Genomic DNA, 25,159 nt, shown 5'->3' on the forward strand with positions numbered 1-25,159 from the left:
TCACATTTGATAAATCAGGGCTGTATTCAGTAGAACCCAATTTCACCAAAAAATCTCCAGGTTGATGCAAGTTTGTATCATAAACTACAAAACTTCATCAAAAAATTTGTAAACATGAATAGAGAAATGTTTTATTTCTTCTTCAGTGTAGTGAAATAGAATTTTATAATTAACCTAAGAATTATGTTACCTGCTTTATAGAAATTTGACCAAGCTATTTATCTCAGAGATGTATGCAGACACAAAAACTTTCCATAAGGACATACATTTATTATGACCGAAATCTGTAAGTTCAAAAGTCCTTCAGTGGGTCAATCTATGGACAGAGATGTTTGCTATGAATAAAGTTTTAGTTAGGTTCTTCCTAGTCCTTTTTTGACTAGTCCCGAGCTTGACTGTGCCAGCTCCAACTCCTATGGAGCTGTTTCTTTAGTTTAAGAAGAAACTAAAATGCCTTCTTACATTATATATTATAGTCAGCAAGTACAGACATTCAAAATTATTCTTTGACAATCCCTTTTCCATAAAAAGTTTAAAGTTTTGACTTCTATAACTAATACAACCAGATCTTCATAGCAAAACTAAACTCATTTTTTTTCAGATTATGTGTGTATGTGACTTCATGGGAGTGGGATGTGTTTATATATGATGTTTATTTATGGTTACATGAATGCTACCAAAGGGGTGGAAACTTCTGAGGAGTCACTTCATTCCTTCCACCCTTTTCTGGGTTCCGGTGATCAAACTCAGTTTGTTACATCCCCATAATAAACATGACTCACTGTGCCATTTTGGTACCTGTTTAGCATAAATTTTGTTCGCTCCCTTTTGTTCATTTCAAGACAAATTTTCATGCCAAAGACAAGCTTTGTCACAACAGGGTAAGTGAGGCATCAGGTGAGGTGTGGCATTGGTGGGAGTCAGGGCTGAGAGCAGCTGACAGGGTCAGCACTAAGACAGGCTGATAGTAACTGATGGAGGGCTGCTATCTATGGCAACCAGCAATTAGAAAAATTACTCTGCAGACTTTTCTCTGAAGGGAAATAACTTGATTCACTGGGACTGGCACTCTCTTGTGACCAGTAAAAAACTCTGAATTTCCTAACTCTTAGTGGCAAGTAAGAAAGCAAAGGAATGACAGAAAATTCATATACACATACAGACCAAGTGCATGAAGCAAAAGTCAGACTCCAATAGCTTCATACATATAAATGTATACATACATGCATACACACAAACATACAGACTGACATATATATGTATATATATATATATATTCACATTAAATTATATATTCACACATCAAACAGATGGAACAAAGCTCCAACAAGCAGGCTCCAGGTCACACACACACACACACACACACACACACACACACACACATATATATATATATATATTACATATATACTTAAATATATACATATATCTTCAACAAACACATGCACACATGTATACTCAGACACACATACACATATAAACTCATATACTCACACATACATACAAGTATACATGTATACATATACTGACATATGAATATACATATTGGTGGTTGGAACAAGCTCTAATAACACCCATACAAACTTTACACACACATGCACATGCACACACACAAACATATACATATACATATACATATATGTATAGGTGTGATTGATAGAATAAAGTTCCAACAGCTTCATTTTTCCCATAGTTTATATATATGTATGTATGTATATATATGTATATATGTATATATATGTATATGTGTATATATATATATAAACAAATCCATTTAAGTAGCATAAAACTACAATCTGATGGCACTCTATATTTCTTCTAGTGAACGATTATAAAAATACAGTATTTTCCCCAATATCTTTAAAATATATAACATTTTATTTAGTACAGGTAAAGAAAAATAGTCCCTCGAACCCATGTACTTTTGGAACTAAGCAACTTGTTATAGACTAGCAAACTGTGAGAAAGCAAGGTAGTTTTCTCAGCCAGTATCTCTTACTGGCAGGCAGTAATTTGTTGTTACAAAGAAAAAAATTGATTACTTTATTATTTACCTTTAAAAGTAACCTCATAAGAATCTTCAAAGAATAACAAATTAAAAATTTTATATCCAAAGCAATCATATCCATTTTAAATCCTCAGAGCGCACACCTCTTCATCAGCAATTTTTTTTTCCTTTTCTTTTTTTTTTTCTGGGGACCGAACCCAGGGCCTTACGCTTGCTAGAGCAATTTTTATTAAATCATGAGGCAGCAGAGAGCAAAAATGGGTGTAAGAAACCAATCAGCAGCAGCCCAGCCTCCGTGAGAGTCATGTCAGCCAGTCCTGCCATTGTTCTTTTTTTTTTTTTTTTTTTTTTTTTCCGGGAGTTGGGGACCAAACCCAGGGCCTTGTGCTTCGCTTCCTAGGTAAGCGCTCTACCACTGAGCTAAATCCCCAGCCATTGTTCTTAAATTAAGAGGGATGGGAAGGCAGGAAGCAGAACAGAACTCCATAACATGAAGTCCTCAGGACACATGGTTCTTATGGTCATGCCTCTGTAGTTGGTAGGCCTCATTCCATAAGTTCTAAAGCCTTTTGTAGTCCCACCCACAAGGCTCTAGGCTGTTTCCCTATGTTTTTCTGTCTGTTCTGAAAACTCATTATGTGAATCAGGATGATCTCAAATTTAGAGACTGGCTTCACCTGCCTCCTGTGTACTGGGGATTAAGGCCATGTTCCCCTATGCCAAGCTCTTCATTGTAAATTTTCAAGCTTCTATCAACAAAAGAAACGTAAAATAAGAATTTGGTTCACAGAAATGTTAATTGTTGATATTTTATTTCTTCCAACAAGCTAATTTTGGGAACTTTTGGTATGCAAGATCACACAACGGATTTGGAAAGAGCAGAACTGTGAGACAGTCGTCATGAGGATCTTCTACTGAATGCCCATATGTGGGACTGGAAGACACAGAGGCTTCAGCTGCAGATCCTAAACGCTGGGACTTTACACAATCTTAGAAGCTACAAATTTATGGCTGTAGATAAGACTGGCGATCTATTTTTATTGTGTTTAGCCACCAGCTTCTCTTGATCTTGGCTGCTATTGAAATCCTTGACTTCACGTAACTGTAAGTATCCAAAGCAGGCAATGTCTGAGTAAATGTTGAATGTCGTAATCTTAGTTCTCAGAACAAAGATAGTTAGAGGGGTCAGAACCAGGATGCCAGGGCTTTTGGATTGAAGGCTCAAATGATGGCTGAATGTCTCCTGTGAACAAGGCTCGCATTTTCTCATCTCTGGTTTTTGATAGCTTTCTACATTCCTATATCTTATAGATCTATCCTCTACTGCACTATATTTGGGTACCAGATAATTGACGCTTCTATGCCTTTCCCTGATTATTTGGCTCTGGAATCCTTTGGGAGTCTTCAGTTGTCATCAAAGAAAACCATTCTGTCATCCCCGCTGTTATGTGGGGACCAGGACAGTGGTAGCTCACCTTATCACTGCTGTAGTTCTGTTCCTTCTCGCGACTATTCATACATCTTGTACAGCTTTCTCTTTTGAAAAACAAAACCAAAAGCAAACACGGACAAACCACCTCAGAGAAACTTTGGAATGACCCCAGTGTTGCACCTAACCCTTAGCACGGGAAAATGTGACTCAGCCGACCTGGAAACATTGTGGCTTAATTCTGTAACCAAAGGGAAGTGTGGAGTGGTACAGTGTGCAGATGTGGCGACTGTAACTTACACTTCAATCAGAGGCCTCACAGAAACCAGTAATAACAAAGCTCTTCTGCAAATGAAGTGCTGTCGTCGGCTTCATCCATTCCTTCGGTTGAGGTCGAACAGTAGCAGGAAAGTCTTCTTAAAAGAGTGAAATAAACCCGGGGTCATCTACATTCTTGTGTTAGAGCGCTGCTGCTTTCCATGTTGGGACTGACTAGCTAGAGAACTCGTAACTGGAGCAGATTTTGGTTGTGATTGTAAGGGTTCCTAGAGTGCCCTCAAAATGATTGAAAGGTATTCACTCTAGCAGGACTGCTGTTAAGAGAGCTCCACTGGTTGCCTATAAAGGGGCTGCTTATCTGAATGTTTCCGTGCTCCCGGCTGCCAGGCACAAGAGAAGGGCTTATCAAAGAGCCCACTCTTGACCCTTAATCAAGGAAAGCATTAAAATTATGTTCATTAAAGGTTTCATGAAAGCTCAATGGGAAACTAACAATCCTAATAGCATTTAACAGTACTTAATAACATTTGACAGTGCTTAACAGTGATTATTGTCTGACCCAGTGCTCCGGGAAGGGCTGCATTGCTCTGAACTTTCTCACAATCCACTCAAGTTATAGCATTTCATTCTCTTACTCTATGGATAAATCCTGGACGGAAACATTTATTTGAAAGATCAGTATTCTTAAATGGCCTTATTCATGGAGGGCACCTATGAATAACATTTTCCTTTTACATTATTTTCACTGAAGAATTATTCTGGGTACTGATCCCTATGCAAAGAAATGCTTGAATTGTAGAAACTTATCCTTCCTAACTGTTCGCACAGGACTATTATGAGATCAAGGCCTTTCTTAGCAATATTTGAGAGAGTGAATATGAGGATCATATCACAAGTGTCTGTAGACATTATTTTTGCTTTGAAATAACAATAGTATAGCCTGGGAGTATCCTCATAGAAGTTGGGGGAGGAGGAGAGAGAGGAAATGGGAGAGGGGAGAGGACAGCATTTGAAATGTAAATACATAAAATATCCAAGAAAATAAAATTAAAGAGAGGATAGCATAGCCTGGAGTAGCTAGTGCCTTGGACAGATTTGAATTTTTCCAAAAAGTACTCTTCTTCATTTTTGCTCAAAATTAAGTCTTTTTATAAATTGGAATGGAAATGCTGTGGTGGGTGAGGGAGAAGCTGAAATCTCTTATTGAATTTTTTACTTTGACCTAGTAAAAGAGAAGAAAGTTTCTACAGGAGTTTCTGGAAAGAATCATTTTAGTCTGTGTGTTCCAAAGCAATTAACAAGGGCAAGTGAATACAGTGAATGAATTAAAATCCCTGTCTCCTACAGTGGTGTTTCATACAAAACTACAAAATACTACAAAATGCCAGTAAGCTTTTAGATTATCCCACAAAAGAATGTTCATTAAAAGCTTAACTGTCAGTGTTATAATATGTTCCAACTCTGGGATCAAATAGAAACTTGCAACTGTTACATTTTTAAATTCACAAACATATGTATTCCATCCCTGTGGACTCTAGGTTTGGAAATAGATAATAATGGATAATATAAAATCGCAGATAATGAATAAAAATTAACGCAATCATTCAGGCTAATATAAAAGCTAATCTTAGCACTAGCTTTAGAATACACATAGGTCTTGTTACTACATTAAAAATACCAGCTATTGACTATGTTACTAATATATTTTCTATCTTTTAAAAATATATATGAAACATGGCCACATAAAGTAGAAAATAAACTCAATTTTCAAATTAAAAATATCACACTTGAATTTAGAGGAATTTATTTGATTTTGTTTTGTCTATATTAGGAAATTAAACTTAATCACAGGAATAGAAAAGCCCAAATGAGATATTGCAGGATGTTTTATAAGAAAATAAAAGACTATGGTGAGCAATCAAAAATATCCCTCATAGATGGTTCTGCATTCTCAGGTTTATTCAAATGAATCTGCTTTTTAACAACAAGAAAATAACTATACACTTTACTTTTATCCTAAGGTCAAAGTTACAGAACAGAATTATATACTTGTTTTGAACACTCACTATTGAAAAGCAAGGACTCTCCAATAAATAAATAAAATTTAACCTGAACAAATATAGTAATTATTTTCTATATATTATTGAATTCCTTCTACTAACCTATTCCTCTTACTATCAGAAGCTAATACAGACTACACAACATTAAAGTCATTGTCAAAATGATATAGAGCCTCTTTGGACACAATTATGTGTGACTGTGCAATTTTTTATTTGCAAAAACTGTTCAACATCATTATTACATTGTCATGGGAAAGTTCATGATAATAAATAATATGCAGTTTTTACTTTTATTTCTAAATATGGATATTCTTTTTCAAAGTGTACTTGCATTTTAGTCAAAAAGGGCCATTTTTAAATAAAAGATTACAGTCAGAAATCATATTCAATTGCACACATCAAAAGTGAGCCCTGTGAATTAATCAGCACGTGCATTAAGCTCAAATTTTTTTGGAAGATCTCTAACTTCCCTTCATGATTCAATTAATATTTTGGGAGGCAGTGAGCGCTTTAGATATATTCTCATAGGAATCAGAGCAATCGTTCAAGATAAATTCAGGCTTTCGTTTCTGTTTGTTTCAAATATAAAGAAAATATTTTGCTCTTGTAAGCATGTTTGAACTAATCAATCCAATCAAGGGGCTAGAACAGCAAAAACTGCAATGAAGGAACACAGGCATTTTATTCAGAGATGTCCTTTCATCTCAGACCAATTACTTTTAGTGTGACATTAGTTTGAGATATTTGGTTTCTTTACCTACAACATAAGAAAAGCAGTTTATAGTCTATAGAGTTGTTACAATTATTAAAAGAGATATGTGACTAAAAAAGTTATTTTTTGGAACTATATATGAAATTTAGAGTTTTAAAAATAATTTAGTTTAAGGTGCCACAAGCATATTATAAGTTTGGATATGTTGTCCCCACCCTATAATCCACTGAAGAAGGTAGAGGCAAGAAGAAATTTTTGAAGTTTGAACTCATCATATGGTACAGAATGACATCCTGTCTCAAAAATATAACAAGAATAAAAAATGAACATTATGTACTATATTTCATAGTTGTGTGTGGTGGTAAAGCATTTTAGGAAGCATATTTATGTAGTGCAAAGCAAAATTCTTTTGATTGTTTACACACTATTTTCTCCTTCAGTTTTTACATTTTTAATTTGATTATTTTTATTTATATTTCAAATGTTATTCCCTTTCCTGGTTTCTTGTTCCCAAACCCCTTAGCCTATCGCCCTCCTCCTTTTTCTAAATGTAGTGAGTTTTCCTATTGAATTCCATAAATATAGGCTTCTTAAAAACCTCAAATAAAACAAGAAACTATAGTAGATTACACTCAGACTATAAAACAGTAAGCATTGTTTTTGCCACTTGTAGGCCTAACTTGGGTCCTATAGCCTATAAATATTTATAGACTGGTGAGTGTCCAATATACCCACACACAATCCCTAACCTTCCAGGCCTAGATATCCTGATAAATCTAATATACCTTCTCGGCCAGCTGATTACCCTACCTTGATACATGGAGACTTGTTCCCCACATGCCCGATAAATATAAGCTATCTAAATGGACATAAAGACAAAATGAAATAATCATGGATAAAGGGGCAGGAAATGGCTTTGACAAAATTTCACAGCCCATCATGATACAAGTTCCACAGATAATATGACAGAAGGGAATAAACTTCAATATAATAAAAAATGTGTATGACAAACTCATAGCCATTATCACCTCAGAAAGAGTAATCTTGGAGTAATCTGAGGTAAGTCATGAACAAGATAAGAGTGTCTGCTACGGCCATCCTTCTATAGAGTATGTGTGTAGCCCTAACCAGAGCGATAGGAGAAGAAAAGGAAATAACAAGTATATAAGTCAAAAAGCAACATTATCACTATTTGCAGATATTGGCATTCCTTTGTACACAAGAGATTCCAGAATTTCAACCAGAAAAATTCTTTAAAAAAGTCGCACTTTACCCAAGACAGCAGAAGAGAAACAGTCTTTGAAAAAGAAGTCAGACATATTGGGAAACCAGGAAAGAGAGTAACATTTGAAATGTAAATTTAAAAAAATCCAATAAAAAACATTTCTATATTTCAATGCTTATGAAGGGAAATACGGAAAATAATCTAGTAATAAACTTTTCCAAGTAGAAAACATCTACAATCAAGTGTTAAATCAAGTGTTAAAGGAAGAAAAGCATTAGAAGATGGAAAAACATCCTAAGCTCACAGACTGGCAGAATTAATATGTGAAAATGAACATCCAACCAAAAGAGTAATCTGAAGAGTCAGTGAGAACACGATCAAAACTCTAACATTTTCCATAGAAATAGAAAACAACATTCACTAAACTATATTTGAAGTGATACCTCAGAGTTAAAATAGTCAAGTCAGTACAGTACTGACACCAAACGAAAAGAACAAAACAGAAGACTCAAAGATGAGTATATAAAAGTACATTATTTTTAAGAAAACAAAGGAAATAGAATTTTCTGGATACAATAGTGAAATCAAAAGTATCTAAATGTTGAAAATGAAATGTCAAAACTGCACAGCCATTATGACAACAGGCACAAGACTTGCACAAAATCTAGCCAGAAACAATTCTGGAACAGCAGGGGAAGGTCACCATGGAGTCACATTATTGGTGAGAAACCTTTGGTATTTGATAGTTGGTAGGCAGAGTCAGGCCACTTTTCTTTAACTACAGACTTTTATTTTATGGGTTCCTGGGATTTGAATTAAGCCTCTCTGATTACAAAGGAAAAGAATTGCTCTAAGAGCAATTTCCACAGTCCTTGTTATTTGCATTATGCATGTGTGTATACATATATATATGCATATTTATATAGATAGTTATATATACACATATAGATATTCTCTGTGTACACACACACATATTGTATATCTTAATATGGCTTCTAGTTTTGTGTTTTTATTAGATTCCTGTGTGAGTACACCTGTGTGTCTCTGTGTCTATATTTTTTGCTTTTATTTTAGCCCTTTTTTCATATTCTATTTCATTTTTGTTTTAATTTATTATATTTAAATATTATTCTTTAGATATCTGTTTCTTTTCTAGTGAGAGAAAGAAAGGGAGTGATTATGTATCGAAGGTGAGGTGGGAAAGAACTTGGAGGGATATTGGGTGGTAAAAACCATAATTACAATATATTGAATAATCTTTTTCAATAAAATAAAAACATTAAAAAGTATTTAAATAGTAAGTTAATAAATTCTGTAAAAGAAGCCATTTTATTTTAGCAGCTTTATTAGACTAAATCTAGAATCTTGAGACTGTAACTTTTTTTCCTAAGAAGACCATACAGTACATGTTAATGATATTTCTTTTGGAAAATTAAGAAACTGAAGTTCAGTGATTAAACATGTGGTTAAACTTTAAATTAAAATAAAGAAATGTATTTAAGCATTAAGACAATGTATACCTTTTCTTAAACAGTTTCGATGAAGATCTAGCATTTTCTTTTAAAAGTATGTCAGACTAGAGGTAAGATCTTACAGAATGGTCATTGTAAAGCAATCTTTACACTTACCTCTCTGTAAAAATAACAATCAAACCCCACCTACTCAAAGATAACAAATACATACATACTTACATGAATGCATACATGCATAAATGCATACTTAGGTAAATAGGTATACAGTACAGTGCTGGATGTTGCTTGTTGGTACAATAGTATTTAGCATCACTAAGGAAATGAATTGGGGCATGTGCGTCCTGCAGAGTCTACATTGGGGTAGTTGAGGTGGAAAGATGTAGCCTAAGAGTGGGTAATGGTGCTATGTGAACAGAGACCCTACACTGAATAAAACATAAAACAGAGACAAAAGGTGAGAATTGGCATTTTTCTTCTCCTTAGTTTTGAACTACTTATGTACTGTAACTAGCTAAATGTCGTGGCTGGTTTTATATAGAATTGACACAAACCAGAGTCATCTGGGTGCAGAGAATCTCCAGTGATAAAATGCCTCCCTATGATGTACCTTGTAGATCAATTTTCTAGTTAGTGACTTAAGGGGGAGAGATAAGTTCACTGTGAATCGTCCACACCTGTTATAGTGGTCCTAAGTTCTACAAGAGAGCAGATTGAGCAGGTCACAAGGAACATCCTGTTTCAGGTCTCTGCATCAGCTTTTCCCTTTCAGTTCCTGTCCTGTTTGATTCCCCCTCCTGAGTCATTTCAAGCATAAGCTATGATATACATATATATGGGCAGACACTCTTTAGTCTCTAAGTTATCTATGGTCATCGTGTTTCATCAGTTTTAGAACCTCTAAGATATGACCTTGTGTTTTCCACAATGGTTTCCTGACAATGATAGATATACACCTAAAGTATAAGAAAAATCAACTCAATGTTCCTTAAAGTCTTTTTGTCAGTATTTTAACCTATCTACATATAGAATTCCTTATGCAAACAGGTTATAAATCATCGATAGTGATAGACAGTCAGACATTAGAAAGATTATCACTATGCAATGAGTTCTGAAGAATTCAGATTCCCAAAAAAGAGTAATATTCAAATTGAACTGAACATCTAATTCCTCTATCCTTTTCTCTGTAAGAAATATATTACTGTTCTAGAATGAACTTTTGATACAGTGTCACAGCAAATTAAATTAAAAAATATAAATTAGCAATTTTGAAAGGAAATCTAACAAATCACATACGGAGGATGGCCTGAAGAGGATGAGGTATATTTGGAGGCAGTCTCCACAGAGGACAAAATTGCTGAAAAAATCCAGAGATATATGCAAATTCATAATTATTTTTGTCTCCATACCATAACAATCAAAAATATGTTAAGACTTCAAGGAATGAAGTAAGAGAAGCTATAAAGAGGATAGGAAATTATCAGAAATGTACTTTTAACATAATTGAGTAATGGTGGAGTTTCAAATATTTAGGACCTCATAAAAAGTCTAGACATCCTCTCAGGTACCAATTACTCCACACTGTGTAAGCCTACTTCAGCCCTAAATGCAGACTTCCTAACAGTGCATTCCTAATACTCTATTTCTAGTTTTATTTTTCCCTGTATAAACTGGAACATAATTAATTATTTGAGATTAAAACACATCGATCCTCATACGACTAATGTACAGTTTAGTATAACAATTATGTAATGGCTACAAAGTCAAGTACATAGATTTTTAAATATTAGACATAGATGGCAAGAGAAAAGCATAAACTGCAAATAGAGGGGCAAAAGTAGTCAATAGACAAACTAGGAGAAGAAACACTTATGTTTAGATTTGAAGAAAATGGCTCTTTATTAATGCACTGCAAGATTTAAAACAAAAATTGAGCCTTAAGAATGAATAGAATACTCTTTGTTTGGTGGTTTAGTCTCTGGAAGCTCTGGGGTGGGAGTGTCTGGGTGCTTGAGATTGTTGTTCTTCCTATGGGGTTACAAACCCCTTCAGATCCTTCAGTCATTTCTCTAACTCCTCCACTGGGTTCCTTGTTAGCTGCAAGCATCCTCATTTGTATCAGTAAGGCTCTGGTAGAGCCAGTCAGGAGACATTCATATTAGGCTCCTGTCATAGCTCCAGCCACATATGTAGCAGAGGATGACATGCTCTGGAATCAATAGGAGGAGAAGCCCTTGGGCATGTAAAAGCTCCCAGGGTAGGGATATGACAGGAGGGTGAGGCAGGAGTGGGTTGGTGGGAAGGGGAGCTTCCTCATAAAAGTAGGAATAAGGGGATGGGAGAGACAGGGGACCAGAAAAGAGGATAATATTTGAAATGTAAATACATAAAATATCAAAAAGATTAAAAGGAAAAAAGGAAAAGAATGAATATAATAATGAAGAAAATTAACTCTCCTGCTCTCAGATTTTCTCAGTTGCTTATTTTTCTTTTTGCAAGTTTGAGGCTTTGTTGCTTTTCTCTACATCCACTTTGGCGCACCATTGATGTCCTTCTTCTTTAGCTCATGTTTGGACAGTCCTGTTGGTGAAAGTTTATAGATCTAGCTTCTGATATCACTTGAAAACACAATCGCGGGGCTGGGGATTTAGCTCAGTGGTAGAGCGCTTACCTAGGAAGCGCAAAGCCCTGGGTTCGGTCCCCAGCTCCGAAAAAAAATAACAAAAAAAAAAAAAAAAAAAAAAAGAAAGAAAACACAATCGCTCAGTCAACTTCCTGATCCTCTGGCTCTATTAACCTTTCAGTATCCTCTACTGCAATTTTCTTTGAGCCTAACATGTGGTAGTGTGTTATAGATGTATTCACACCGGGCTGTATTGTTGCAGGATGGTTTTGGACACTATGTATTTACATGCAGATGTCTGCATCCCAAGATATGGTTTCTAAGCACAGGTATCTGTCTACAGTCAATCATCTCTGGACTCAATGCTATGTTAAAAAAAAGAAAAATTGCATCATCTCTGATTGGTCAATAAAGAGCTGATTCAGCCTATGGCTGGGCAGAGGAGATAGGAAGGCTGGACTTCCTATCGCAGCCAGGAGTCCCACGGACAGAGAGAGAGAGAGAGAGAGAGAGAGAGAGAGAGAGAGAGAGAGAGAGAGAGAGAGAGAGAGAGAGAGAGAGAGCGCATGAAGAAAGGAAGAGAAGTGGTTATGATGGAGACTGTTCAGGAGTCAAGATGGTCAGGTCATGGAGGAATTTGACACAAGGAAGCACATGGAGCACAACAAGCCAAAGCAAGACAAAACTGCAAATAACATGGGGCCTGTGCCTGGAAGGTAAATGACTTAAAGGGTGAGAATAGATGAATACTTTTGCCAAGTAATACTACTTAAAGTTTGTTAATAAACTTAAGAGGTCTTTGTCTCAATTATTTCGGGGCTAGAAGGGGAAAAGACAAGGCTCCCATCTGTAGATTACAGTCTATACTTCATAACTCTGTGTTTTGATTGGTTGTGGTTTTCTGTAGTAGTCTCCATCTGGATAGATAACGATGAATAAATAAGTAACGTAATTATGTTATAATCTCAAGAAATGAGAAAAAGGAAGGAAAAGTCAAGACAAGTCCAACAAAGTGTGAACACATGGTGTTGCATTGGTGGGGAGAAATAATTAACATTAAGACCTTTGAAAAGTCTTTCAAAATAGGACAAAAATCACAATGTGGTTACATTATGTTTCTCTTCTGGTAAACTATTACACAGAGTATATGTAAGAAAAGCATGTTCCTCAATTCCTTCAAATGATCAAATATTTTGCATATTACAAATGAAAAAACCCAAATTATTCCCAAGAACCCACATATTTGTAACTAAACAACTGGGTAGAGATTAACAAAGTATACACAAACAAGGTACTTTCCTGAACCAGCTCCTTACTAAGATTGAACTTTGTGATTACAAATAATAAATCATTTTATTATTTATCTTAAAACATAAATTTATAAAAATCTTAAAAGAATCAGAAATCTACAATTTTACATTAAAAAGTCAATTCTACTTTTAATTTTCAGGGTAGACATCTATATACTCATTAACAATTTTTTAAAATACACCAAGAAGCTGAGAGAGGAAAAAACCCCAAAACAAGTAGAAGTAATTAATTATCACCGTGATTATCACCACATCTTCAACAAGAGAGGCATACTAGTCAGTATGAGTCAGAGTTCTTGTTCAAATCCATAAAACTTTCCCTGACTCCATAATGTAAGTTGTGACTTTCTGAACTCTAAATTGTTCCTTAATCATCCTGACTGAGTTAACCCAGACATAAAAGAACACCCAGGGTATGTACTCCCTGATAAGTAGATATTAGCTACAAAGCTCACAATGTCCATGATACAGCCCACAGACCATATGAAACTTAGAAGGAAGACCAGGGTGTGGATGCTTCAGTTCTGCATTGAAAGGGGAACAGGATGATCACGGGAGATGGAGTGAGTTCCACATGGGAGGGAGAAAGGAAGGGGAGGAAATAAGGGAACAATGTCAGGTACTGGAAGGGACAGGAGAGAGGTACAGAGGGTCAGGAAATCAAATAAAAATATGTAGCAGGAGTGATAAGGAAATGGGGATAGCAGATCACAGATGTCAGGGAAATGAGAGGTTACCCAATGGGGGAGAAGGAGAGATAGAACCTGTAGATGCCACCTCCAGTACATAGGTACGGCTCCCGGTCAAGGGATGGGGCTACCTACCCATCTCAAAGTTTTAACCCAGAAATGTTCCTGTCCAAAGGAAGAACAAGGACAAAAAATGGAGCAGAGATTGAAGAAAAAACCATCCCGGGGCTGCCCCACCTGGGAATCCCTCCGATCTGCAGACACCAAGCCTGACATTATTGACATTGCCAAGAGTGACAGGGACCTGGTGTGGCTGCTTCTTGGGAGGTTCAACCAGCAGATAATCAATCCTAGATGTTGATGCTAGGAGACAACCATCAGACTGAGCTCAGGGACCCTGGTGAGGGAGCTGGTGGAAGGACTGGAGGAGCAGAGAGAGTTTGCAACCACATAGGAAGAAAAACATCAGCTTGCTAGACCACTGAGTGCTCCCAGAGACTAGGCCACAAACCAAGGAGTGTACAGGGAAGGATCCATGGGCTCCAGATACATAGGCAGCAGAAGATGGCCTTACCTGACATCAGTGGGAGGGGAGACTCCTGGTCCTGTGGAGGTTTGATGCCCCAGCATAGGGGGATGCTGGAGCGGTGGGGCAGGAGAGGGTGGGTGGAAAAGAAAAGAAATTACAAAAGGTTTTTCATGTCAAATCCCTAGCAAAAACTTCTCAATTCAATTTAATCACAATTTATGCCTCCAAACTTTTTCCAGGGGTAGTTGATCTTGCTAAAAATATACATATCTAAGTTCTCTCTGAGGGAGTTGGATTAACCATTAATCTGGTCCGGCAGCAATACTTGAGAAAGATCAATCACACAGAGTACTCCAGGCTCTGCATTTCTGAGGCATACACATTGTGATTTTGCTAAGCAGTGCTAAATGTTTTCTAAACATGAGTTCTAAAGCTCCTTTGCAGTTCTTTTCACATGCCTTCTACAGAGAAGGTTCATCCACAAACATAAATGAAGACAAAATAAAATTCTGGAGCTAAAATTTCTCTATTGGACAAAAAGTATGGCACATGTGCATGCGTGCGTGCATGCATGTGTGTGTATGTGTATGTGTTTGAATATGAGTATACACGTGTACATGTGAGTGTGTGTGTCCTTACATAAAATACTAAATAAAATAGTGATTTTTAAAAAGTTGTTTGACTTAGTCGCTTAGTATTGCCATTCTGATAAGCTGTAGAGAATAGACTAGTAGAAATGAACCAAGACAAAGGACACAAGTCCATTTGTATTTGTATTCTCCAAACATACAATATCAAATTCTAAAAGAAAAAATAAGAAAAACTGAGAGCTAAAAACCAATCCAATATTATGGAATACATTCCTATTTTGATAGACATCTTTGGTGTTGATTTTTGTAAATCCAAGACAGGATATATGACTTTTGTATAATATTTGCATTTGCAACAATGTAAATCAAAGTGTTGTTATTTTGAAAGAATAAACCATTTAAATCTCATTATGAAAATTTGCACATTATTATACAGAAAGTATTTGGGTAGATGCAATAGAAATAGAACTCAAAGTAATTTTGCAAATTCAAGGAAAAAGAAAGCAAGTCAATTTGTCTCACTGGACATGGCTTTAAGAAAAGGAAACAGGAAATACTATCCAAGAGATTTTCCAGTGGATGACAAAAATCTTCAGCACGTTATTTTGGTATCATGATACAGTGGCTAATACACATGTTTATGCCTGTATGTACCATACAGAATATAAACCTGAACTCTGTGAATGTTTTCTGTCATATATTTAATAAACCTATAAAATATATAATATATTTAATAAAGCTGTAAAAGCAAATCAATTTTATAATGACAGATTATTGCATATTATCTAAATACAAAGAAATCTAGTTATGAGATTAAAAACTGCCTCTCAGTAATAAACAAAAAATAAAATTTCTTTATCTATATTAAATTACTTATGAAGAACATATAGTATATTTAAAAACTGGGTATTAATAGCTTCCAATCAAAATGAAAAGAAAATTAATTTTAACATTTACCACTATATCAGAGATGGAGGAAGTTAAGAGGAATAATAGTACACATAAATATTTTAATAAACATATGAATACATATATAATAATTACATGAATTAAAATGTATAAATTTGTGAATCTCATATATATATGTAAGTTCACTCAAATTGCTTATTTTCATAAAGCATGATCAGTCAACACATCTGATATCTTAAATTGAGAAACTGAAAATTTTGCTTACACAGAATTTCAAGATAGGTGATTTTTTAATAATTCATTTGGAATGTCCAGAAGTCATATATTGTGGGTTAAATCAATACCCCTGGCTTTTGAGAAAAGTAAAAGATATATTTCAATAATCAGTCACTCAGATAAAGAATGAAAGAACCTAGAACAGTATACCAGCTGATTGCTACTGTGTTTAGCCATTAGATTTGTGCTTTCCTGTTCAGCTTCCACACTTCCGGAAACATCACCTTATCAAAACAGCAGCAGGAGTTGAGCAGCACCTCAACATATGGAACAAATCTTGACACATCAATTTCCATTTTTGTGTTTACTCATGTCTCTCAGTCTGTCTTTTTCATATTAAAAAAAGACATGTATATATATATATATATATATATATATATATATATATATATATATATATATGTCTCCCTTCTTAGGTAGGACAATCATAACAAAATTCATTTAAATTGTTTTGTAAAGCTACTATAAAATTTAAATTAGATAAATTTAAATAACTCATGGTTACATACCTTTCTTCCTCAGTAGACTTTGCTGAAGGGCATTTGAATACTCTGTATCCCCAGAAAACGCTGATAGAAAAACAAGTAGTTTTAGACTCCTGGGTCTTCAACACACATAGGTAGTTTCCAATAGGGATTCATATGAGCTTCCATATGGCCGAATGTTGAGCAGAAGGCTAGGAAAGCACAGCATATGTGACATAATTAAATGAAGTGCTATATTTATACCCTAATAATAAAAGTTAATGCAATTTTGTAAATCATGACAATGTAAAAATATAATAAAGTCAAATGAGAAGACAGAAGAGGAAAGAAACAATAAAAACATTAAGAAAGAATGGAACTAGGAGTTTGGTAAACTTGAGAAAGTATAAATGAATGTTGCGATGTTTTTCTGAATCAGTATTCTTACCTGGAGATACTAGTTCCTCTTTAATTAGTATGATGGTTTGTATATTCTCTTCCCAGGGAATGGCACTATGAGAAGTTGTGGCCTTTTTGGAGTATGTGTGGCCTTGTTGGATTAGGTATGCCATTGTTGGTGTGGGCTTCAAGACCCTTGTCCTAGCTACCTGGAAGTGAGTCCTCCACTAGTTGCCTTCAGATGAAGATGTAGAACTCTCAGCTTCCCCTGCACCATGTCTGCCTAGATGCTGCCATGCTAATGGACTAAACCACTGAACCTGTAGGCCAGTCCCAGTTGAAGGTTGTCCTTTATAAAACTTGCATTGGTCATGGTGTCTGTTCGCAGCAGTAAAACCCTAAGACAATTAGTATAATGATTCCATCTGGAAGAAGTAAACTAGAACATTTAATGTAAGATTTTGGAAGTTGGAGTGAACTTGGAATTAAACTGAGCAAATATCACTCTCCATTATGTTTTAAAATAATATATTTTAAATACTTACTTTTATACAGATAGATTTTTTCCAAATAATGAAGCTATAGACATAGAAACAAGAATCAGTGTTATGTCATATTGCATCTTGATGATATAGATTTGATTCAAGTCATATTTCCTTTTGCTCAGTAACAATCATGGCATATGTCCTAAAGGTCAGTGGTCATGTTTATCATAATTTAATATGTGGATGAGAAAAATTATTCCTAAATTGAGATTTATTTCACCAAATATTATTCTGATATAAAGTCATTATCATGATTTCATATTTAATCTTTTGAGTGATCCTTCCAATTTACTGTGATTACATCTAGAAAAGAACATTATTACTTGTTCAAATGTCAGAGTAATGAAAGTAATAGTTTTGGTTTCAAACATCAGGAGGACTTATTCTAGTGAAAATGATGTAGCAAATCAATTGTCTAGAAATTGAGAGCTACTGTTCAGGAAATCTCTCATACAATAATAAAATGGGAAGGCAGCCTTCTGGAAATTACTTTGATTTAGTTTTCTGTAAATTTCCCAGAAGGAAATATTTAGTTTTAAAATACAGAGAGAGAGAGAGAGAGAGAGAGAGAGAGAGAGAGAGAGAGAGAGAGAGAGAGAGAGAGACTGGTAAATTATAGGGTGAAATGTTCCTAAATCGTTAATGATATCTTTCTAAGAAGTCAGCATGGGAACTGTACTGTTCATAAACATTTTCTGCTTCTTCTACTGCTGTACAGCAAGGAAAAAAACACTGTGTACTCTCAGGTATTAGATAATTGTGCAGCCTGGAAATGATATAACGAACCAGTTGGAATCACCGAGTATTCTGATGCTGGATGTGGTAACTAAGTGAGTGTGAAACAACCCTAAGGAATAAAACCAAGTTTTAATATTTATAGTGTTATTTATAATGTAGATACTGGCATAGCATTCAAGACTAATCCCTTTAAAACAAAACCAGAACCAGGCAAACAATGTGAAAGGTGTGTTTGTTCCTTTTCCCATCCTTCTTCCTAGTGTTTTAAGTTCTCAGGTCACAGATTTTCATTTCAAATGATTATTAATTACCAGAAACTGATGCTTTAAAATAAAACGCTGGTTTTCAAAGGGACAAGAAATAGTCTTCTACTTGTTCTAGATACTTTTCTATTGTTATGCAAAACACTGTGAGGAATCCTGCTAGGAGACAGAAGGGTTGAATTGGCCTTATGGTTCCACAGTGGTGCAAATAGCCTGGCATCTTGTGGTTAGATGTGGTGTTGAAAACTGAAGCAAATCCTTTAGGTTCTAATTATATCCAAAAGAATAAACTGGGAATGGTTCATGACTTTGAAAATTCAAAGCTCACTGCCCACCCCCCAGTGACATATTTCTTCCAGCAAGGCTGTACCTCAGAAAGCTATCCATATAGTGCCATCTCCTAAGATAAAGAAGCCAAACATATGAACCATGGATATGTTCTTATTTAATCCAACCCATTTCATCCTCTGGCCTCATAGAATTTGTCCATATCATGATGCAAAGTTAAGTTATTCTAAATGGACAAAGTTCAAATTCTTTTCTGAGATTCAAAGCAGTCTTAAAGCAATTATAGCCCTCTGCAGATTTAAAAAGTTTAAATATGTCCAACATAATGGCATAGAATGTATATTACCATTCAGATATGGAGGAATGGAATTATAATACGGAAATATTGGACCAAATCAAGACCAAAAAACAGAAGGAAAAGGCGTTCGATCTATATCTGCTATTTTGGGATTAGATTATCCTGTGCTTCCACACAAATCCAACTTCTGGGTTGGTTCCATGCCCTGTGTGCAGCTGTCCTTTTCCAGTTGCCTATCAGCTCTGGAATCACCAAAATTTTGGGATCTGCAATAGAAACCAGGCTTCACTTCCATTGCTTTACATGATGGTCTTTCATAGTTTTCCCTGCCACATGTCTCCTGGCCTCAACTGGTCCTTGAAAGAGTGGAGGACAATGCTATGACCCATTTACTCTTGTATATTTGCCATGTGAATGAGACTAAAGATGCTGCTGCTAGCTTGGAATGGTGCCTGGTCACTTGAACCTCTTTTCAGCAGATTGGGTGTTGTTGCATTGTAAGAGGAGGACAATATTTTCTGTTTCACAAGTTAGAACTGGGCCCAGGTGTTCTGCTGGAAATACTTTTGAGCACTAAGTCATTTCTTTCAGCTCCTTAGCTTTCAACCTTTAGCACACGACTTTAATTTTAAATGAAATGAAAGTCATTTATTTATAATTTACTCACATAGCATCTATTGCAGATGAATTAAATTGAATAGTCATTAGATTAGTTGAAATACTGAGATACATGTATATAAATTACGTCACACAAGCAAAACATTTGCCATCCACCAACATGCAACCTCTAAGTCAGCATAATGATATATCAAGAAATATGTATCCTGTATTCATGCTTAGTTCTTGTGCCAGAGGTTCAAAACCACTTACAACTTTATGAGCAATAAAAAGGTGGAATTTTCTAGATTTCCAAGGATGGAGGATAAATTGGAAATTGAACTATTCACACATTCCAAACAACTTGCGAAAGCAGCCTGTAACTTAGCCTCTACAAAATGCTACATGAATGAACAAAGATAGCTTTTGGGTCATTAAACATATCCTCATGATGGAAGGGTAACTAGAATTCTATGTGTGGAGGTTGTACCCATAAACCCTTTGAGATCTTGCCTGGTGTACAACATCTGGTCATTTGTCTCTACAATTTGTATAATACTTAATGATAAAAGAATAAAAAAATTCAAATATTTCCCCGTAATCCCAGTTACATTAACAAATTAGCAGACATGTACAGGATGTCATGAAAACATGTGATTTATAGGCAATTGCTTATTATTATCACTGGTCAGGACAGAACTAATTAACCATTACTATATGGATTCCCACATCATGTCATAGAATGTGTTAGATATGAGCGGAGTCATTGTCCAATGGGCTCAGAGACTTCTAGAATTGGATGTTGAAATAAACGAAAAAAGCTTGCCATCACAGGCATTGTAAGCAGAAATGGATCATAGTAATTTTACATTGGCAAGAAATGTGATATTCTAAACCAGAGAAACCTATGATATGTAAAGAGAAGGGAGTAAGGGCCAACATAGATTAGAAGCATTATCCTTGAATGTTTTTCTAGTCACATAGCACAGGGATTTCACCTGTTCTGCAATCTCTTTATGAAAGTAAGAGTGGAATTTTTTAAAAATTTAGAATGCTGGTATAGACCTAACTTCCAAGCAATTAGTTTAGTGGATGTGTAAATGATTACAGAATGGTCAAAAGCCTGTTAAGTTCAAAATTATTATTTTCAGGTGACATAGTTATATGACAGGAAAAAAAGTACTTGTTCAGACCCTGAGGGACATTTTGGTTGGTTTAAGATTTCAGTGATCAATAATCACAAAACGATGACATTGGGAAAAATATGGGTAAATAAGAACCAACTCTATTACTTATAATCAGTCGAAATGTCATTAGTTTGAAGTAAGGTTACACTCTTAAATTACCAAAATCAACATTAAATATCGAAGATAACTCTTACTTTTTATGCTTTTGAATCATGATATACCTAAAGAATATTTCTAAAGGTAGAAAATATCAAACTTAGCAAGAGAGTTGATTTTCGTTATTGCAGAAGAGAAGCCCATGTTTATGTTGTCAGGGTCCTTAACAGTTCTTTATTCGATAATAATAGACAGATATTTATTAATGATATATGTGAACTTATTTTTATGGGGGATCATCCATTTAATAAAATCTATTGGCAATATAAAGTATGTTTACTATGATATACTATCAACCTCTAATACCTATGCCAAGGTTATCCATCTCAGAAGAAGCAGCTAATGACTTCCAGTACAAGCAGGTGTATTTCTGAATCTTAAAATACTGAGGCAGGAAAATTGTGAAATCCATGCCAGATAGGGCTACATAGCAATATTATATATCCCCTGAATTTATGTTTAAGTAGTATATAAAAAATAAGAAGACACACAAGAAGAAATCAAGAACACTATCAGATTAAATGCTTTTAAGTGATTAATTTAAAAATATAGAATAGTAGTAAATATAACTGTTGATAAAATTAAGGAACAAGACCCAAATACTTTGGGAAAGAGGGCACTCAGAAGTACAGACCATCTTGAGACTGCATGACAGACTGCCACGTCTGCCCACCTCTGCAAACATCCCTGGTCCAAGAGGAAATTGGATAGTGCTCTGGAACAGGAATATAGGATCAGTCAGTTGTAGGTATATGTGGTTCTGGTCTGTGCCCAGAACTGAAGTGAACTGGTCAAACAGCTCTCTGCACCCAAATCCCTTGGGGAAGAGAGCTGGACCCTCAGAAGTGCGGACACTCCTGATAAATCAGAGGAGACTAACCTCGGTTCCCATTCCCGACCCAAGAGGGAATCACCTAGTGCCAGCTGTGCACCCTGGGTGCAAGGACCAAAGAGCAGTCAGGCGCAGGACCATCTGATTCCTGCCCTCACCTAGTTGAAAGACAGTCACCAGGAGCACCTACACACCTGAGAGCAGAGCACCTGTTCCCAGGAACAGGTGAAAGAAAACGGGAAAATAGTTCTACAGGAGTGCTGACACAGAGGCTGACAGGAGGGTCAGGTCACTGTCAGAAACAGCAAGACAAGCAAACACCAGAGACAACCCGATGGTGAGAAGCAAGCTCAGGGACCTAAGCAACAGAAACCAAGAGTACTTGGCCTCATCAGAGCCCAGGTCTCCCACCAAAGAAAATACTGGATATCCAAAAACACTGGAAAAGCAAGATTTAGATTTAAAATCACATTTTATGATAATGATGGAGGACTTTAAGAAGAACATAAAGAACTCCCTTAAAGAAATGCAGGACAACACAAGTAAACAAGTAGAAACCCTTAAAGAGGAAACACAAAAATCCCTGAAAGAATTACAGGATAACACAAGCAAATAGGTGAAGGAATTGAGCATAACTGTCTGGGATTTAAAAATGGAAATAGATACGCTGGTTTCTATTCAGATTATATAAATCTTTCACCTTTTATTAAAGATTTCCATGGAGAGGAACAATTCTGAGTCTTAAAAATGGAAATAGAAACAATAAAGAAAGCACAAAGGGAAAAAACCCTGGAGATAGAAAACCTAAGGAAGAGACCAGGAGTCCTAGGTACAAGCATCACCAACAGAATGCAAAGATAGAAGAGAGACTCTCAGGGGCAGAAGATATCATAGAAAACATCAACACAACTATCAAAGATAAGGTAAAATGCTCTTTGCCTAAAGCATCCAGGAAATCCAGGACACAATGAGAAGATCAAACCTAAGGATAATAGGTATAGAAGAGACTAAAGACTCCCAACTTAAAGGGCCAGTAAATATATTCAACAAAATTATAGAAGAAAACTTCCCTAACCTAAAAAAAGCGATGCCCATAAACATACAAGAAGCCTACAGAACTCCAAATAGATTGAACCAGAAGAAAAGGACCTCCTATCACGTAATAGTCAAAACACCAAATGCACAAAAAAAGAAAGAATATTAAAAGCAGTAAAGGAAAAAGGTCAAGTAACATATAAAGGCAGACCTATCAGAATTACACCAGACTTCACACCAGAGACCATGAAAGCCAGAAGATCCTGGACAGATGTCATATAGACCCTAAGAGAACACAAATGCCAGCCCAGGAAAAGAGAACACATCAAAAGGATCATGCACCATGATCAAGTAGGCTGCATCCCAGAGATGCAGGGATGGTTTAATACACAGAAATTCATCAACTTAATCCACTATATAAACAAATTCCAAGGATAAGAACCACATGATAATTTCATTAGATGCTGAGAAAGCATTTGACAAAATTCAACATCCCTTCATGATAAAAGTCCTGGAAAGATCAGGAATTCAATGCCCACACCTAAATTTAGTAAAAGCCATATACAGCAAAAAGGTAGCCAACATCAAACTAAATGGAGAGAAACTTGAAGCAATCCCACTAAAATCAGGGACTAGACAAGGCTGCCCACTCTCCCCCTACTAAATCAATATAGTACTCAATATCCTAGCCAGAGCAATCAGACAATGAAAGCAGGTGTAAGGGATACAAATTGGAAGGGAAGAAGTCAAAATATCACTATTTGCAAATGATATGATAGTATAGTTAAGTGACCACAAAAGTTCCACCAGAGAACTACTAAAGCTGACAAACACCTTCAGCAAAGTGGTTGGGTATAAAATTAATTCAGACAAATCAGTAAGAATATTGAAAGGATAAACAGGCTGATAAATTAATTAGGGAAATGACATCATTCACAATAACCTCAAATAATATAAACTCTTTTGGTGTGACTTTAACCAAGCAAGTGAAAGATCCGTATGACAAGAACTTCAAGTCTCTGAAGAAAGAAATTGAGGAAGATCTCAGCGGATGGAAAGATCTCCCATTCATGCTCATGGATTGGCAGGATTAATATAGTAAAGATGGCCATTTTGCCTTAAGCAATCTACAGATTCAAGGAAATATCCATTAAAATCCCTACTCAATTCTTTATAGAGATAGAAAGAGCAATTTGCAAATTCATTTGGAATAACAAAAAAACCCATGCGAGCAACATATATACTCAACAATAAAAGAGCTTCTGGGGAATCACCATCCTGACCTCAAGCTGTATTACAGAGCAATAGTAATAAAAACTGTATGGTATTGGTACAGAGACAGGCAGATAGACCAGTGGATTAGAATTGAAGACCCAGAAATGAACCCACACACGTATGGCCACTTGATATTTGACAAAGGAGCTAAAACCATCCAATAAAAGAAAGATAGCATTTTCAACAAATAGTGCTGGTTTAGCTGGAGGTCAACATGTAGAAGAATACAAATTAATCCATTCTTATTACCTTGTACAAAGCTTAAGTCCAAGTGGATCAGATACACTCCAATTAATAGAAAAAATGTGGAGAAAGTTCTCGAAAACATGGGCACTGAGGAAAATTTCCTGAACACAACACCAATGGCTTATGCTGTAAGATCAAGAATCGACAAATGGAACCTCATAAAACTGCAAAGCTTCTATAAAGGCAAAAGACACTGTCATTGGGACAAAATGACAACCAACAAATTGGGAAAAGATCTCTACCAATCCTATATCTGATACAGGGCTAATATCCAAAATATACAAAGAACTCAAGAAGTTAGACTCTAGAGAGCCAAATAACCCTATTACAAATGGGGTACAGTGCTAAACAAAAAAATTCTCAGCTGAGGAATATCGAATTACCAACAGGAACTAAAAGAAATGTTCAAACATCCTTAGTTGTCAGAGAAATGCAATTCAAAACAACCCTGAGATTCCACCTCCAAGCAGTCAGAATGGCTAAGATAAAAACTCCGGCCACAGCATATGCAGGTGAGGATGTGAAGAAAGAGGAACACCCTTCCACTGTTGGTGGGATTGCAGACTGGTACAACCATTCTGGAAATCAGTCTGGAGGTTCCTCAGAAAATTGGACATTGAACTACCTGGACCTAGCTATACCTCTCTTGGGCATATACCCAAAAGATGCCCCAACATACAAAAAAGACACATGCTCCACTATGTTCATAGCAGCCTTATTTATAATAG

At 35.8% G+C, this 25,159-nt stretch overlaps 1 pseudogene; it reads left to right on the forward strand.

Moving 5' to 3' along the window:
• Positions 1-22,537: 22,537 nt before the first annotated feature.
• LOC120095804 (U5 spliceosomal RNA) lies at positions 22,538-22,630 on the forward strand (annotated as a pseudogene).
• Positions 22,631-25,159: the final 2,529 nt, after the last annotated feature.

The sequence above is a fragment of the Rattus norvegicus genome, chromosome 11, assembly GCF_036323735.1.
Source record: "Rattus norvegicus strain BN/NHsdMcwi chromosome 11, GRCr8, whole genome shotgun sequence".
In the NCBI taxonomy this organism is placed as follows: Eukaryota; Metazoa; Chordata; class Mammalia; order Rodentia; family Muridae; genus Rattus; species Rattus norvegicus.